This window comes from Rhinolophus sinicus, chromosome 1 (assembly GCF_057876585.1).
Source record: "Rhinolophus sinicus isolate RSI-liver-muscle chromosome 1, RSI-T2T, whole genome shotgun sequence".
Lineage (NCBI taxonomy): Eukaryota > Metazoa > Chordata > Mammalia > Chiroptera > Rhinolophidae > Rhinolophus > Rhinolophus sinicus.
The window spans coordinates 85,734,479-85,751,732 of record NC_142501.1 but is presented as its reverse complement, the minus strand read 5'-3'; the positions used below and the strand labels follow the sequence as shown (position 1 = coordinate 85,751,732).

Genomic DNA, 17,254 nt, shown 5'->3' with positions numbered 1-17,254 from the left:
AGGTGGTAGAGCTGCACAGAGTTGACTGGTTTCCACAGGAATCCTATCTCTGATTAGACGACAGGTCTAGAACTGATGGGAAAAGCTAAATGTCTGGGTTTCTCAAACTAAGAAGTATCTTCAAAATATTGTAGATATTCAGGATCGTGTGCCCACCTACTCCAATTTGAAAAATGCTGATTGATGAAAATGCAGTCATATTTTAAGACACTTTTTCAGTTGCCAATTATAAATGAAAAAAATATCTTGTGTTAGGCAGAATATTGCCTCCGTCCACCCCACCCCACCCCACCCCCACCAACGGCATCCACCTGTTAATCTCCCGCCCCCGAGAATATGTTACCTTATGTGACCAAAGGGACTTTCGTTATACACCTTGAAACAGAGAGTATCCAGCTGGGCCCAATCCAATTACTGAATCATTATCCTTGGAGAAACTTTCCAGATTGTGGTCAGACAAAGAGATATGATAATGGAGGCAGGGTCAGAGAGATGCTACAGCGCTGGCTCTGATGACTGAAGAAGGAGGCCCCAAGCCAAAGAATGGGGGTGAGCTGTTGAAGCTGGAAAAGGTAAGAAACTAGATTTCCCCTGTTCACCCTCCAGAAAGAAGCCCAGCCTGGCTGATACTTTGATTTTAGCTCAGTAAAACCCATGTCAGACTTCTAACCTCCAGAACTATAAGATAATACATTTGTGTTGTTTTAACCCACTAAGTTTGTGGTAATTTGTAAAAGCAGCAATAGAAAACTAATACAGTTCTGTTGTTAAACAGTAAAAGAATCTAGAAACATGTCATTAATATGCAAAAATTTAAACATTTCATATAATTCATAACCCCTAAAAAGATATCTGTGGATCCTCCAAGAGTCCTTGGGTCCCAGAATGAGAAACCCTGCTGTATTTCAATATTTAAGAAGAAGTAGATGAGGGGATCTATAGATTATTTTCATTTGTGCTTTTCTTGGATGGCTTCATAAGTTCCTTAATTCATTGCTTCGAATTTGGTGGGGCTATTTTGTGAACTTGATATCTTCCCCCATGTGCCAAGCCACTTTCCCTTATATTGTTAAATTTCTCATCTCTCAGCAATCAGGTTACTAACAGTAGCCTATAAATGCTGTATCATGGCATCTTGTCATTCTTTAGTAATAACTAATAACTATTTTAGTAATAAGATTATAGTAATGCGTTTTCCAATCTCCAGAAGCTGTGTATTACTTTTTGCGTAATTCAAAGTTGTTCTGTTTAGGATTAAAATAGCAGATTGGTTTTCTGTAGTGAGATTCTTTTTATTTAATAAAAATATAGCTATTTTTTCTTAGTAATACCTTGAGCTGTAATTGTGTTATCACTTGGAATATTTTATTTGTACCATGTGGAAAATATACCTCACTCAGACAGTGTTGTTGTCCATTCTGTCTAAATTTATTTGTAAACTTGTTAAAATACAGGAGGAAGGAAGAGAGAGAGAGAGAGAGAGAGAGAGAGAGAGAGAGAGAGAGAGAGAGAGAGAGAGAGAAGGGAATACGAGGTGAAGGAAGGATCTAGAGAGGTCATCTTTTTCTTCAGGCAGACTGCATCTAAGGGATTCTGAGCAGATTAATATCTATCCTAGGGATGGAAATGGAATTTTTCCCCTCTAAGGGAGCTCTAAATGTATTTCAGTCAGTTCATTTGCATGAGTCATTTACATTGATTTCCATGAACCATTCCTAGGTCTCTATTCCTCATATAACCCTTGACTTAACGAGATCGCTCTCTTTCTTGCTCTCCTCCCGCTACTTATTATTCATTCAATTCATACTGAATGTCAACTCTGGGAATCGTCATGAGGATCTCTGAGAAATAAAGTGCAGAGTCTTACCCCAAAGAACTCACAGTCTGAGGATGGCAGAGTTTGGGCCTTAGGGAAAGGTGACATGACTACACAAGAGATGTTTATAAGACATCACACAGTGAAGAGCAAATGAAGGATAATAATAGATAAGTGTGGGTAATGGTGATGGCAAAATGAGCATCTGCTGAGTACCAGTTACACAAGCCCTTTGTGTATGTTATCTTTTTTAATACTCAACAAACGTTTGGAAGACAGATAGTTTTATCCCCATTTATGTAACTACAGAATATTGAACTCAGTACTCCAACTGATTTATCTGAGTCTAAAATTCATGCTCATTTCAACTTGACACACTGTCTTGGATGTGCAATCACAGAAGGATTTCTCCTTGTGGATTTAAAGTATTCCTGGAGGATGGAGTGATTGTTACATTAATTTTTCAAGTGCCTACTATGTGACAGGTACTTGCTAGGACTATTTTCCCATTTTAAAAATGAGGAAACTGAGGCAGATAGTTTAAGCAACTTGCCTAAAGACACATATTAAGTAAGTGGTGGAGCCCGGATAGGGACCCAAGTGTTCTGATTACCTATATGACGCTGTCTTCTCAGCACTGTGCTGAGTACTGGGGATTTAATGTTGAATGGGACAGGAGGTCTTTTCACTTCTTTCGGAATAACATGGAGAGAAAACAATTCAGCAGGTTATACCATGAAACATGTTAACTATTTTGACTGGGGAAGTAGAGGGTTGTGGGGACATGGGAAAGTGTTTCTCACCTTGATGGGAAAAATAAGGAATCCTTCCCCAGGGAAATTAGTGGTAAGCCAACACATTGGGAGATGAGTAGAAGATGGCCAGGTGAAGAGGATAGGAACGCATGCGATTAGTCAACAAACCAGAGCCTCTAACCTTAGGTCTTCATTCAGATGTCACCTTCTCACCGAGGCCTTTCCTGATCACTCTAGTTAGCATTATACCACACTTTACCTTCCCGATTTCCTTCCTGGCATCTATTTTTCTCCATGTTGCCTATCGAAGTTACTACCTTTTATTGATTTATATATTTATTGGTTTTTATCATCTATTTCCTCCTACTAGAATATATGCTCCATTAAGGCAAGTTTTCCCCCCGCCCCTTGTTTTTTGTTCACTGCTATGTCTCAAAAACTTAGAATACTGCTTTTAACATAGTGGGCTCTCAGTAAATTCTTGATGAATGAATGGTGATATATCCACATATTTTTGCTCTCATGACTGCTGTCTCATGTATCAGAGGGGCTGTCACTCAGGTACTCTCACTGGAGGCATCCTGATGCCCTTCATATGTCACATTCTATTCCACAAACTCGGAGAGCCACCAGGCCATGTGGTGGGCAGGCCCCTTCCATTAAGGTGCTCTTTATCTCCTAAAGTCTACATATCACAATAGAACTTTCTCTAGCTTTACGGGAAGAGACGATCTTGGTGTTTGTTTCCATCCATCACCTGCACATTCTCCTTTCCATTTTCTTTCCTGGAGAAACTTCTTTCTAGAGCTCCTTGCCTAGTCAGTCCCCTGAAGTTCTTCCTATGTCATGATGTTTGTTACACCAAAATTTAACAATGCCCTTTCTTATTTTTACTTACCTAGTAAGACCTGTTGCTTTTGATTGACTAAAAATGTTTAAACCTAAAAGGGTACTATCAAAAATATTTGGCAAGGCAGAGCTACCAAACATATCATGTTTTGTCGAAGTTCAGAGCTTCTATTATTTTCTTAGATAGTCTAGTTTACTTTATAGATGTGAATGGACAATTGGTACTTTGCTTGTCCTTTCACATCCTAGTGGAATAACTGAAGCAGAGAACCCAAGGCTTGTTTGCAAAGAGCTCAGGATTGCAAAGGAATCCAAAGACCTTAGAGGAAAGAGTAATTCAAAGACAAGAAAGAGAGAGAGAGAGAGAGAGAGACCGAGAGAGAGAGAGAGAGACAGAGAGAGAGAGAGAGAGAGAGAGAGAGAGAGAGAGAATATAATGTATTTATTAGTTGCCTGACCAGGAAACTGCAGAATGTGAATATTCCTTTACCCTTCCTGCATGGAAGTTTCAAAGAAATGTGAAATTTTGTTGCTCTGGTGATATACTACTAATGTGAAATGATTTTGGTTATGGTTACTGTGTCACTTTTGGAGATAGTTTGCATCACTGGTTAACCATGTTAACTCTACCCATATTATATCATTGTGGTCATCATGCCAGAAGAGAAACAGCATACTAGAAATCAAAACTAGTAATAAAACTACCAGATAACATTAGTCTCTGAGTGCCTGATGTAACCTGAGCTTCTGCTCAGTGGTTGCCATACCTACAATAGGCTGAGAAGGTCAGAATAGCAAACTGTTCCCTGCTACTACTTCCCTGTTAAGCTCATTCCAGCCCTTGGCTAAAAAACAAGCTTGATTTAGAATTTTCCCAGCTGCAGAGGCATCAACTCAAGATTCCTTTTAGGTGGTCTGTTTCTTGTTTCTCCAATATTAATTCAGAAAAAAAAAACAAAAACAAAACAAAACCAGAAGATCTATTTATGAGTCTTTGAACCAACCAATTAGATGTTTTCCTTGGTATCTGAGCAGACAATTAACATGAATTCCTGAAGGCCAAATACGTAATTCTGAACGAAATATAGAAGTGGGTTTCGGGTTTCATAACTGTTGAATTTGTGGATAATAGTTTCCATGTGTTTCATCTGATGAATCAACGTACAGTCATTTCATAGTTTCATTAAAAACATTTTTTTTCCACTGTTTTGTTTTGCTATTACATATGTGTTTCTCTTCATCCCACATAAAATCTTCTATTCCCTAAGGGAATCCATGAATGAGAAAGAAGAGAGGACAAAGTCATAAAGTGTTGGGCTCAAAGTCAGTTGGGCCAAGTTCCAAGGCTCTTCACACATGAAGGAGCAACAAGGGTGGGGCACAGGTACAGCCGAAGCAAATGGTGGCTGAGTCACCCAGAGACTAGGGTTCCATGCTGGGATCAGAAGGCCACCGCAGTCTGGCGAGAAACTGCAATTCTTCTCTGAGGTCACGGGGATGTTTTAAACTACTCCTTCCAGTCACACAATAATGATATGACACCCAGCAACTCAACTTTGAAGAGTCTTCCTTTCAGCTCACGTATCTCACTGCCCTGTAAAGGTCATTTCATGAAGTGCTTGTGGTCCAGAATGGGACATGTTAAAGATCCGAATAGTACCAAGTAGCTTCCAGAGTTAGTTAATTAATTCAACATCGATGTGTGGAACACCTGTTAAGCACTGGTTTTGAGATTTTTTTTTTCCCCCTAGGAATTAGTGATAGATGTATGGGTCCCTGCTTCATGAAGCTTATATTCTAGTGGTGGGTGAGAGCGGTGAAAACAGATCAGCAGCAAAACCAATAAAAAAAAACAACAACTGACGATTTCCAATGGTAATATTTTACCAGGGAAATAGACCTGGGAGTTATGATTGAGAGTGAGGAAGATGAGGTGAGGGGGGCATGCCAGGCATAGGGAACAGAAAATGCGAAAACACAGTGGCAGACGGTGTGGCTTCCATCCTTTCTCCATCAGCCTCAAAGGGTTTCTGGGAATTATGGCAGAGGTTCTGACATCACCAGGGGGTGATGTTTGCTGTTTCAATTTGAAACACAACTGGTGTTTCAAATCAAGGGAAATCCAAGATTTGAAATCCAGGATTTGAAATAGAAGATTTATTGTCTCAATTTGAAACACAATTGATATTTCAAATCTAGGGAACTTGTGCTATCACCAGGGTGCTATTAGAATCTAGGGAAGTATAAGTGTTTCAAATCTAGGGAAATACAAGCCTTCTCAACAGCATAGCCTGGCCTCTTTTACCATTTCATCTCTCCTCTCAGCCTCTATCTGCTTTTAGAAAAAAATCCTGTCTTTAGGGACAGCTGCATACTCAGTCCCCAGGGAAATGCCGAATAAAGTGTTTGAGGAACTTCTGTAAATAACTGTGAGAAATGATACCATAAGTGCACTGGGTTTAAGTAAAAATGTCGCACTCTGCGATGATGAGTTTAGTACATTAAGCCAGTGATTCTCAACTGGGGTGATCCCCCCTTACCCCCAAGGGGACATTTGGCAATGTCTGGAGGCGATTCTGGTTGTTACTTGGGCAATGGGGCTAGTGAGTAGTGAGTGAGTAGAGGCCAGAGATTCCACTAGACGTTTGGCAGTACACAGGTCAGTCCCCACAACAAGGATTATCCCATCCTGTATTAAATGCTGAATCAAGGCTCCTGGAGTTCTTCCTACTAACATGAATCTAATCCTCCACAGCAGTCTCCAGTGTTGTGAAGGTGCAGAGTAGGTTGGGAGTTTCTGGAGAATTGTTAATCTTCTAGGTCCATTTTACTGGGGTTCAAAGACCAGCTCTGCATCTTATTAGATGTGTGACTAAATGTGTGTTTGAGAACTTGGGAAAATTACTGAACACTTTGTATCTCTGTTTCCTGACCTATAAAATGGAGATAATACAAGTTCCTAACTCATAAAGTTATTTTGAGGAAAAAAAAGTGACGTGGCACATTTGATTATAAACAGGGTCTGGCCTATAGGGATTACTCAATAAATGTTAAATATTGTTGTTTTCTGCTGCAGTGGCCTGGTTTCTGGGAATGGGATGGGCAAATAACAGAGGAGTAGGATGGAGGTCACTTGCATCAACGTACCCTGTCCCACAAATTCATTTCCACCCTCTATAGATTAGCTGCTGCATGCCAGGCATTCTGCTGGGGATGTGGAGATGGATGACAAACACAGAGCGGATAACATTGTGGAAGTTTTCTCCTGGGTGCAGCAACAAGATGACCCCAGAGAAAATCATCAGACATATTTGTCTTTCACTTGAAAATAGTTTGGCTATTTGAAATGTGCATGTGTCATTCCACCACTGTCCACTGCAGCTGACCCTGAAGCATTATTTTAAACTGATTTTGAATTATCTTTGGTAGCTGGTAGAAGATTTATTAGACAGCTTCTCTAAGTGATAAATCACTAAGCGAGTGTATTAGATAGGTTTCTCCAGAGAAAACAGAACCAACAGGATGTGGGTATATATATAGAAAGAGATTTATTTTAAGGAATTGGCTCATGTGTTTATGGAGGTTAGAAAGTCTGAAATCTGCAGAGGATAGGCTAGCAGGCTGGAGACCCAGGGAGAGAGGATCTCCTAGGGGAAGTCCAAGGGTCATCCATTGGCAGAGGGCCCCTGTGCTTGGGGGGTAGGCCTGGCTTTTGTTCTATTCAGGCCTTCAACTGATTGGATGAGGCCCACCACTCTTATGAAGAGCAATCTGTTTGACTTGAAATCCACCAATTTAAATGTTCATCCCATCCAAACACACCTTACAGAAACAGCTAGAATAATTTTTGTCCACATATCTGGGCATCCTTGCCCAGCCAAGTTGACAAATATATTAACAATCACAGTGAATAAGGAAGTGTGGCCCATCACTGGTCGGTCAAGGAATAGTGTTTGAAACTGGCTTAACTCAGGAGTCGTGGCTACCTTTAACATGTCACCACCCACTGGTAAACCTTGTCTTTCAGTTGCACGTGTTACCTGGCAGAAGAAACCTTCATCACAAAGAGTAACAGTTTCTTCTTTCCAGAACAATTGAGATCCTCTGGTGTTCTTTCTGACAGACCAAGATCCTAACCTTTGATTAAAATTCTCCACCACATTTTTTTCTTTTTTCCTGTGACTTGTGTCAGGACTAGAAAGGAACAAATCTCTGTCTTTGGATATTTTCTTAGATTTCTGCCATCTTTTCAAAGCTTATTGATATGGGTAAATCAAAGCCAAACTGTTCTATTTAAACCTCCTAGTCACTAATAGTAGTGATTTAAGAGGCTCAACTCTTACAGGAAATTTGTCTGAGGAAACTGAGCAGAGATATAAAAAATAATCTCATTTGTTTATAATCAAATTTGTGCCTCTTTAATAAATTTTGTGTTAGAAGATGTTAAATATAGTTGCAGCTTCTGGTTCCTCCTACAACCTGGACACAAAAGCGTTTTATTCAACCACCCCTTCTAGTGACTGACTCCTTGCCAGGAACTCCCAACATGCACTGCAATCTGTTCACCTCTTGGCTGCTGGAACCCACCCACCTTCCTAAATTAATGCTAAAATGTATCTTCCAAATGCCGGTCCTCTGGCTGGTCCTTTAAGCAGCAGCTAACTCCAACCTAATTCCAAGTATATCAGGATCCCCTTACTATTCTCTAGGATACTTTCAGCAACAAAACAGGGAAACCAATGCGTGCCCCAAGTCAGCTGCTGAAAACAGTGCTGCAAGTGCGTATCCAAAACAGAATATCTGAATCGAATTAGTTTATTTGATATTAATTTTGAACTGAAGGACCCTTTAGAGGAAACTCCTTAATCTGCTCTCACTTTCTTCAACAGCTGTTGGATTATCCAGGAACAAGCCTTTTGGGGAGAAAATTTCCCAGGTCAGTTTTTTTTCTTGTTTTTCTTTCTATTTGGCCCTTGGATAGAATTAGCCACTTATTATTATGTTGGATAATAATAATATTATCCAACTTCTCAAGGAAACCTGTCTGCAAATTAGAAAAAATAGAATTCAAGGAGGAGAGGAAAATAGGGGGGAAACCTAACTCTCAAATGTTTCTTCTCTCTCCTTTGGAGATGCTGTGTAAATAAAGTGGCGAGAGTTAAGACGTATGGTTGTAGGAGGTGAACTTGAGAAAACCTAAGTGTATTCATTTGCTAGGGCTGCCATAACAAAGTATGGCAAAGTGGGTGGCTTAAACAATATACATTTATTGTGCCACAGATCTGAAGACAGAAGTCCAAGGTGAAAGTGTCAACGGGGTCGGTTCCTTCTAAGGGCCGTGAGGAAGAATTTGTTCCATTCTGGGCTCCTGGTGTCTGAGGATTTGTTGGCAGTCTTCGGCATCCCTTGGCTTGTAGATGCACCACCCTGATTTTTGCCTTCGTGTCCCCATTCTCTCGGTGTGCATGTCTGCCTCTGTGTCCAATTTCCCCCCCTTTTATAAGGACACGGGCATATTGGATTGGGGCCCGTCCCAATGACCTCATCTTGGTCATCTGCAAAGACCCTATTTCCAAATAATGTCACACTCACAGATGATGGGCTTCAACTTATTCTGAGGGGAAACAACTCAGCGCACAGCTCTGGGATTAGCTGGAGCCGGAACAGCCCCTTGTCTTCTTCTGTAGCAAACTTGAACATGGAGGTTTCAGGATGGTTAGTTGTATAGACCGCAACGTGAATGTTTTTGGTTGCTTAGCGTTTCCATCAAACCACCAATGCATATAGGCTGCTCTCTGCCACATGTCTGACATTGTGTTGTTTTCTTATATAAACATTTTTTTATTACTTTTTTCCCCTCAGTATAATTTTCTCCAAGAGTATGACTACGGACAATTTTGGAAAAGATTAACAAAATGAAACTTTCCATTTCAAGCATGAGAAATTGACCCAAAGCTTATAGTACTTAGGAGTGTAGAAAATAGGAATTGCTTTGGGCGGGGGGTCCTCTCTAGCTATTTTTCCAAAATCTTTTCACTCTGTTTGCCATCCCCCTTTCATGAACACATCTACAGAACCCTAAAGCACACACATGCATGCACATGCAGACACACACACACACACACACACACACAGAGTAGTTTCCAGAAGTCCTTACCTGGGTCCTAAACCAGGCTACTTAAAGAAGGTATTGATTTTAATTTCTCTTACATGGTAGTACTTCTTTCATGTTCCACTTGTTTTTTATTTTTATTTTTTAATTACCGTCCACTAGCAGATGAGTGTCTATATTAGATGTCCAACCAACTGTATGTCAGCAGCAGAGCAAAGAGATAAACTGCTACTGGTTTCCCCCAGAGAAAACCACTTTATCTCAAGGAGCTGAACTGCCAGGTGGAGTTGAGTAAACTTTGGAGTTGCAATACCGTTGAGGCACAAAGTTCACCACCAACGTAAAACAGCCAACCCAGTTCTGCTTTTTAATGTGCTCTAAACTGACAGAACTGAGTAACATAAACAAGGGTGAAGCAATAGCTTCAGCAGAAAATAGGCCATCTTATATTGACAACTAATGACTGCACTGCTATTTTAGCTTCTATAAGTGCAGAATGCAATTCTGTTTATTTCCCCCCAAAGTTTACGGGGAAATCAAGGCTGGCAATGGAAAAGCTATGTGGAAATTATAAGAAAGAAATTGTTTATTGCCTGCTAGGTCAACTGATTCAAGGGGTTATAGAGTTAAGAAGACCTTTTTAAGAGCAACCAATTCAACCTTCTTGCTTTCTTGGGTAAGGACCCTGAAACGGGTAAATTAAATGGCATTAGGCTGTATGGTTTAATGCAAAGTTAAGGGACTTGGGGTTCAAGTCTCTCATTTTGTGAAAAAGAGATATTAATATGTAGGTTATCAGCTATTATGGGGATTAAGTGAGAGAGCAGTGTTTGAGTTTCTAATGTGTCACATTGTCAGTTACCTTCCCTCCTTTGACCAGGATCACTCTGCTAATTAGTCCCAGAGAAGGGACTAGACATCGTTTCCTAGTTTGGTGCTTCACGTTTGTCCATATAATCTTAGCATTTGGAGGACAGGGTTCCTGAAATCCCCAAACAAATGAACACTATGGTTAAACTCAAAACCTCTTTTCAGATAGTTCTTTCCAAAGGAGTCACCAACAGCTATTACCAGAGCTGCTAATAATGAACCACAGGCAGTGACTGGATGGAAACTTTTCCAGACCTCTCCAGAGTGTTCCTTGCCAAAAATATTGTGAGAGGCAGCCAAAGCAAGGATGAGAAGGGAAAGCCAGGGGCCTGCAAAAAATCCACATGTGTGATTGTACATCTTGGCTTTTGGACAGACAGAGCTGTGAGACACCAAAGTGCTTTCCTCATAAGTGTATTATTCACAGATTCAAGATTTCATTGAGGATCCAAATTTAGAAAAGTAGACCAGTGCTCTGGGTCTTTCCAGCCATATTTACTGACTCAATAAATTCACTAGTGACTTTTCTGCAGCCTTCTCTGAATCACAATCTCTATTTTAACACCTTGACCTTACTAAGGAGTGACACTGTGGGTTTGGGAAGACAGTGTAGACACATGGAATAGGGAAGGGTGGTGTTTGAGCATAAAGAACTTTGTTTTTGGTGTTCTGGTGCTTGCCATCTTTTCATGAAGACTGGAGATTAACGAATGCTTATGTTAGATATGAAAATAGAAGAAAAACCTAGCAACCTCTAACTTCTCTTTAAAACACTGGTGAAGAAACGATGTGCTACGAGCCAGTGGAGGGCTGCTAAGTACAGGCTGCTTCTGTGGTCTGGTCATTTTCATTATTCAGTTCCACTCATCAGTTTGGATCAGTTAGAGTTGCTATGTCCTTGGAAGCTGCCCTTTTCTCAAGAAGGATGGGAATCCTGCCCCATGATGTTGTCAGAGTAAGGGCGGATAATTTTTCCCACCCAGTTTCAGAATGAGAGGTCAAAATGCGCAAGGGCAATGTGCATTCAAACACTCAGGCTACCGTGGCCACCAACACATTCTGAGGGTGTGAACTGTGTGGCAGTGGTTCAGTGGGCCCTTGTTAAACAAATGAATGACAGAAGAAGCTAATTCTGAAGACAGTTGCCCTTGATTTAAATGACTTACACCAACCTTGACTTGTTGGGCAGACACAGGTTTATTTACGGTATCCTGTTAAAGACCATCCTCCAAATCCAGGCACTAAACAAAACAAACCAAGATCGCCAAAGAAGCAAATGAGATGATTGGTTTCATTTAAATTTTTCAAAAGTTATGGAGGAATAAGTTGGACTCTTGTTGAAAATAAAGATATTCGTATCCCCATTGCAGGATTGTTGTGAAGATTAATGAGTCAATACATGCTTAGGACAGAGTCCATCAATAGTAAGTGCTCAATAAATAATTAGATATTTTGTTATTATTAATATTGTTTTGAGCTTGCTTTTGGAATAGATTTTCATTCTTTTTGTATACATATATGTATAATTCTGCATAAACGCACACACATTATTTCATATACCTATTTGTCTGCTATTTAGAGAAATCTTGTTTTTTTTCTTTATATTCATCTTCCCTTTCTTTTCTCCTTTGCGTCCCCTCTGTACCCCTCCCTGCCATTGAACTACTGGTAGTGACCTGACATATAATTCCACATTTCTCCCCTTGCTCGTATGATTATATATACACATTTTTCACTTATACCTATGTATGGGGGAGGTTTGGTTATTGTTCATTTTATGAGTATTGAATAATGCACATTTTCTTCTCATTATTATTGTTACTTTTTTAAACTTGAAGTGTAACTGTATTAAAAAAATCCCTCAAAAGCAGCTATTCAGCTGTAACTCATTTTTTGGAATGGCTGCATAATAATCCGTGTTGTGGATGAGCTCTAACCTATTTAGACGTTCTCACTGATTAGCATTTACTTTGATCTCTAGCCTCCTCTCCATTTCTTGCCACTAGAAACACTCCAACATTAAGTGTCCTTTCACAAAGGCCCTTGTGCACTGGGGATCTGGGAGGTGTCAAGCAGAGAGATTGCAATGTTGAATAGCACATATATGTTTAATTTTTTATATGTGCTGCTAAATGGCTTGCCAAAATGGTTTTAAGACTTAAGTTTTTCTCAGCAATGTACGAGTACCCATTTCTCCACATACCTATCACCAATAGAAGTTATGGATTATTTCAACTTTTGCCAGTCTGATGGATATAAAAAGATACATCATTGTTACTTTACTTTGCATTTCCCTGACCATGATTTATTGTGAGCATATTTTCATTTGCTTGTTTGTCATTTGGATTTGTTCTTCTGTGAATTATCTATTCTGATTCTTTATTGATTTTTCCATGAGTTTGTCTGTTTTTGTTGATTTGTAAAAACAAAGCAAAACAAAATATTATCATTTATGGCATATGTATTTCTGAACCTATTTATCTACTGACCTTGTTATGGAATTTTCTTTTGCCAAAAGATTTTAAATTCTTATATGATCAAATATGTCTATCTTTTTTTTTAATATCTTCTGCATTTTGTCAAGAAATTCATTGGTCAAGAAAGGCTCCTTCCACCTGCAGCTTCTATATATATATATATATATATATATATATATATATATATATATATATAATATGCTAGATTTTTTTGAAACTACTTTTTTTACAGTTGTCTTTAATCCAAGAAGTATTTATTTTTGTGGATGGCATAAGATTGGGGTTCAATTTTTAAAACACTACTGTTGAATAACTGTCATAAACAATTAAATACATATACGAATGTGTGCACATATGTATTCAGATGCACATGAGTATATATCCATATACGTATGTGTGTATGTATGTATGTGTGTATATATACTGTGTTTCCCCCAAAATAAGACCTAGCCGGACAGTCAGCTCTAATGCATCTTTTGGAGCAAAAATTAATATAAGACCCGGTGTATTATATTATATTATATTATATTATATTATATTATATTATGACCCATTCTTATATTATAGTAAAATAAGACCGGGTCTTATATTAATTTTTGCTCCAAAAGATGCATTAGAGTTGATTGTCCTGCTAAGTTTTATTTTTGGGGAAACACAGTATATATACATATATAATGGGTATGTATGGTATGTGTGTGTGTATAAAATGTGTTTATTTACCTCCATATATGTGTGTGTATGGATATATATCCATATATATGTATATGTGTATATAACCATATGTTCTTACATATGTATATATAATTATTGAGTCTTTATATAGTTTTACTGACTTCTATTACTACCTGCAGGCCCCATCAACCATTTAATTGAGGAGTCAAAGATAAATTTGAATTAGTTGTGGAGAAAGCTATGTTCAAGCCCCCATCAATCCAAAACCCTTCCTATCAAACATTTTAATCCGGTGACATTGTAATTCACATTCTCTTCTCAAAAGGAACTGCAATCTTTTCTCATGGACGTTTCTCTTGTACTGTCTACCTCATTCACCATTAGAGAAGTTTCTTCATGTTCAGTTACACTCGAAAGGTTTCACACATCTCCTCCCACTTACCCATTCTGTAAAAAGTGGCTAGAGAAGCAGCAGGCGACCAAGCTGGTTGTTAGAGAAGATAAGAAAGAGTTAATATATCCCTTTTTTTTCTTAATTTCTTTTACTCAAGTATGCTATTTGGCATCTTGGTATCTGAGACCCAACTTTACCTATAGCTACATTCAAATTTGAATATCAGTTTTGAATAATTGCTAGCAACAATTATGCCAGTAAAATTACAGAGCATTTCAGAAAAGCACAATTAGAGGTACTTAGAAACATACACTAATAATCTAGGTTCATTTCAACTTGAATTCTATTTAAAGTCATGGGAGATAAAAAGCAAGACATAATAATTTAGTTAGTTAATCTAAAATGTGACATGTCATAATGGTTCTCCTTTATCCTATGACAACATGTCTCATACTCATAAGTGACTAAAGGTCAGTGATATTTTTGGGGGGGTTTCCCTTTGATGACCTTTATAAAAAGTCCAAGGTAGAGCTCTAATTCATTTCATTCCTCTTCCCCCTCACTGCTCTTAAAGAAGTATTGGAGAAGTGTCATTTCTACAAATCAAATCTTGACTCAACGCCAAAAAGTTTTAAGGAACATAGTTCTATATGCAGATTGCCTAACCTAAGACAACTTTATAGGATTGTGTGTGTGTGTGTGTGTGTGTGTGTGTGTGTGTGTGTCATTCCACGTGAAATTTTATTCTATTAAGCATACCCTTTTTTCCTTTTCTGTACTTAAATAAGAAAATAGATTTGCTCCTTCTCATCACAGATATTTATAGAATCATAATTGTAAGGGACATTATAAGTCAGCCAACATTAGAAATCAGCTACTTTAAACTCTTGCTAAATACTCCTTTTTTTTTTTGTTTAAAGCTGCCAGCTGGTTTAAGGGACGGCAAGATTCTGTGAATGGCTCATCTCTGTTTCATGTCCTGCTTCTGTCTTCCTCTGAACTTCGTTTAAAAGGCTTTGCCAAGAGGACTTTCCAGGGGTGGGGCTTTGGGCTTGAACATGTGTAAGAATTCACTTGTGCCTTACATTCTAGGAGGAGGTGATTTCAGCAGGGGATTTTTGCTTCAGGGAGAGACAGTGTATGAGTGTGTTTTTTCTTTTTTTCCTACTCAGCACAGCTGGTAGCAACTGACTGGTATGTGTTTTGAAGTCACGTGGCAAAGGGGGTTTCTGCCAACGTTCACTCATCCTGACACCCATTCACAGGATAACTTCAGTCAGTGTTGTTATCCAATTCTTTTGCCAGAAATGGAAAGTTATTCCTAGAGCAAAAGTTGCTTTCTTTGCAAATGCAGGAGGTTTCATGCTCAATAGGCCTATTTTATAATTGTTGCTTTTTTAAATATTAAATTCATTTAATTATTCAATTTTTACATCGTTTAAGTTGATTGCTTGGCTGATTATATCTGAAATCATTCTTCATTGGTACCACGTTCATTAGAGAATGACTTCATGGTACAAGGAAAGGAGTCATAGAGTTACTTTATACATTCCTACCCTACTGTAAACGGAAACGTTTTTCTCCTATTTGGGGCCCCTCCCTGTGGAAGGATGATACGTCTCTGCTATGTTGTATGTGGACAAGGAAGGCCACATGACTTGCTTTGGCCAGTGAACTGAGAATGACAGTCACTTTCTATCAGACGCGTTTAGAGCCGATGTGGGGTCCATCATTCTGACTTTCACTCTGTCACCTGGCTGGCTATGTTCCAGATAGAGGCTGCCTTGTCAGCTGGGTCCTGCTGTAAACACAAAGTTGATCAAAGTCACAGCTGCCATGGGACATGAGCCAGAAATCAAGCTCTGTTATTGTGAGTTCCTGAGATCTGAAAGCCGTTTGTTACTGCGGTATTACCTAGCTCACCCTGACCAATGCAGAATGCCTACTAGAAAGAGCAGAAAGAGCCTAAGTTCAAATCCTGGTTCTGCCATTAAATAGTGATATGAAGTATCATTTATAAAGTGTCAGGGACTTTTACAACTTGAACCTTAGTTTCCTCAGGAATGGGTACAAGAATTGTCACCTTTTGAAGCTCACAGGATTGGTATGGGGTTAACATAGCATCATTTATGTTACAGTACACAGAAAAGGATCATGCCCTATATAAATGCCAGGCACTATTACAATTGTATTTTCCCACTTTAGTGAGTTGTATGCAATGATCTTTACCTCTTTTCACTTTCAAATGAAAGTTCTGAAGTGTATCATCCTCATAAAGTTTTCTAAGTAGTCAAGCACAGATACTTATATATACTTGTCAGATAATGGTACTTCTGGCTGTAGAGGGCCATTCATTTTAAGAATTCAGCTTTGAGAACAACACACAGGAAGCAATGCTGAGGCATGTGGACACTTGCCTGGGCAAGTCAATCAGCCTGATTATCTTTTCTGAACTACGAAGATCTCATGCTCTGGCCAAACTTCTTTCACTTCTTGAGAGAACATTATAAATGGTAGGGAATATATCATTTATTTTACTAAGAAGAGTTAGATAGTGAAAAGAATATTAGATGTAGAATAATATAGACCTGGCACATAGTACTCATTCAATAAGTATTTATTGAAGTAATAAATGAATCAGCTCAAATGTCACCAAAAAATTTTTAGCTGTGTGATCTTGTGCAAGATACTTGACCTCTCTGAGCTTCTGTGTTCCTGCTTGTGACACAACAAAATAATAATCTCTACCTCACAGAGCTTTTTCTTTAAAGGATTAATGAAGTGATAGGTGTATGAGGTCTCTCAGAGTGCTTAGTAAGAATTTAATAAGTGTGAAAACTTAGTTTATTAACTATGTTAGGTCCTGGAGAGGGTGGCCAGCTTATAGAAAAAAGAGTGGGCTTTTGTGCTTGCTTGTAAGTTTCCATTAATGAGGTCTCTAGATTTCTTCTGTAAAAATCAATAGCATTTTGATGAGACCACGCTTTCTTTGCCACAGAAGCAATACCGTGAGTGCATCTGAGGAAAGCATTTTAAATGCTTTTGACACACAAAAGCTTCAAGGGCTCTGCCTTGGAAAAGCTTTCTTAACAAAAGGAACCACACGACCTCCCATTGCCTGGTTTCTAGATTGGTTTTCTGTTTCCTCTCAACTGTACTGTCTTTGTCTCTGGCAGGTAGCTGCCTCTTTAATATACTTGCAGGTCTTTGAAAGGACCTTCTCAGGTGTTCCTTAGTATCAAACTTAGGAACTTATATCTGCAACAATAAGGCAGATGACAAACTTTTAAGTGATCTGCATTGACAAAG

General features: G+C 38.8%; 1 long non-coding RNA gene across 1 annotated transcript; it reads left to right on the top strand.

The window, feature by feature from the left end:
- The first annotated feature begins 7,827 nt into the window (after positions 1 to 7,827).
- Positions 7,828 to 9,548, top strand: LOC148759104 (uncharacterized). The gene is made up of 3 exons (XR_016022474.1): positions 7,828 to 8,198; positions 8,310 to 8,356; positions 8,701 to 9,548. It is a non-coding gene; the product is annotated as an uncharacterized LOC148759104 (long non-coding RNA).
- The last annotated feature ends 7,706 nt before the right edge of the window (positions 9,549 to 17,254 follow it).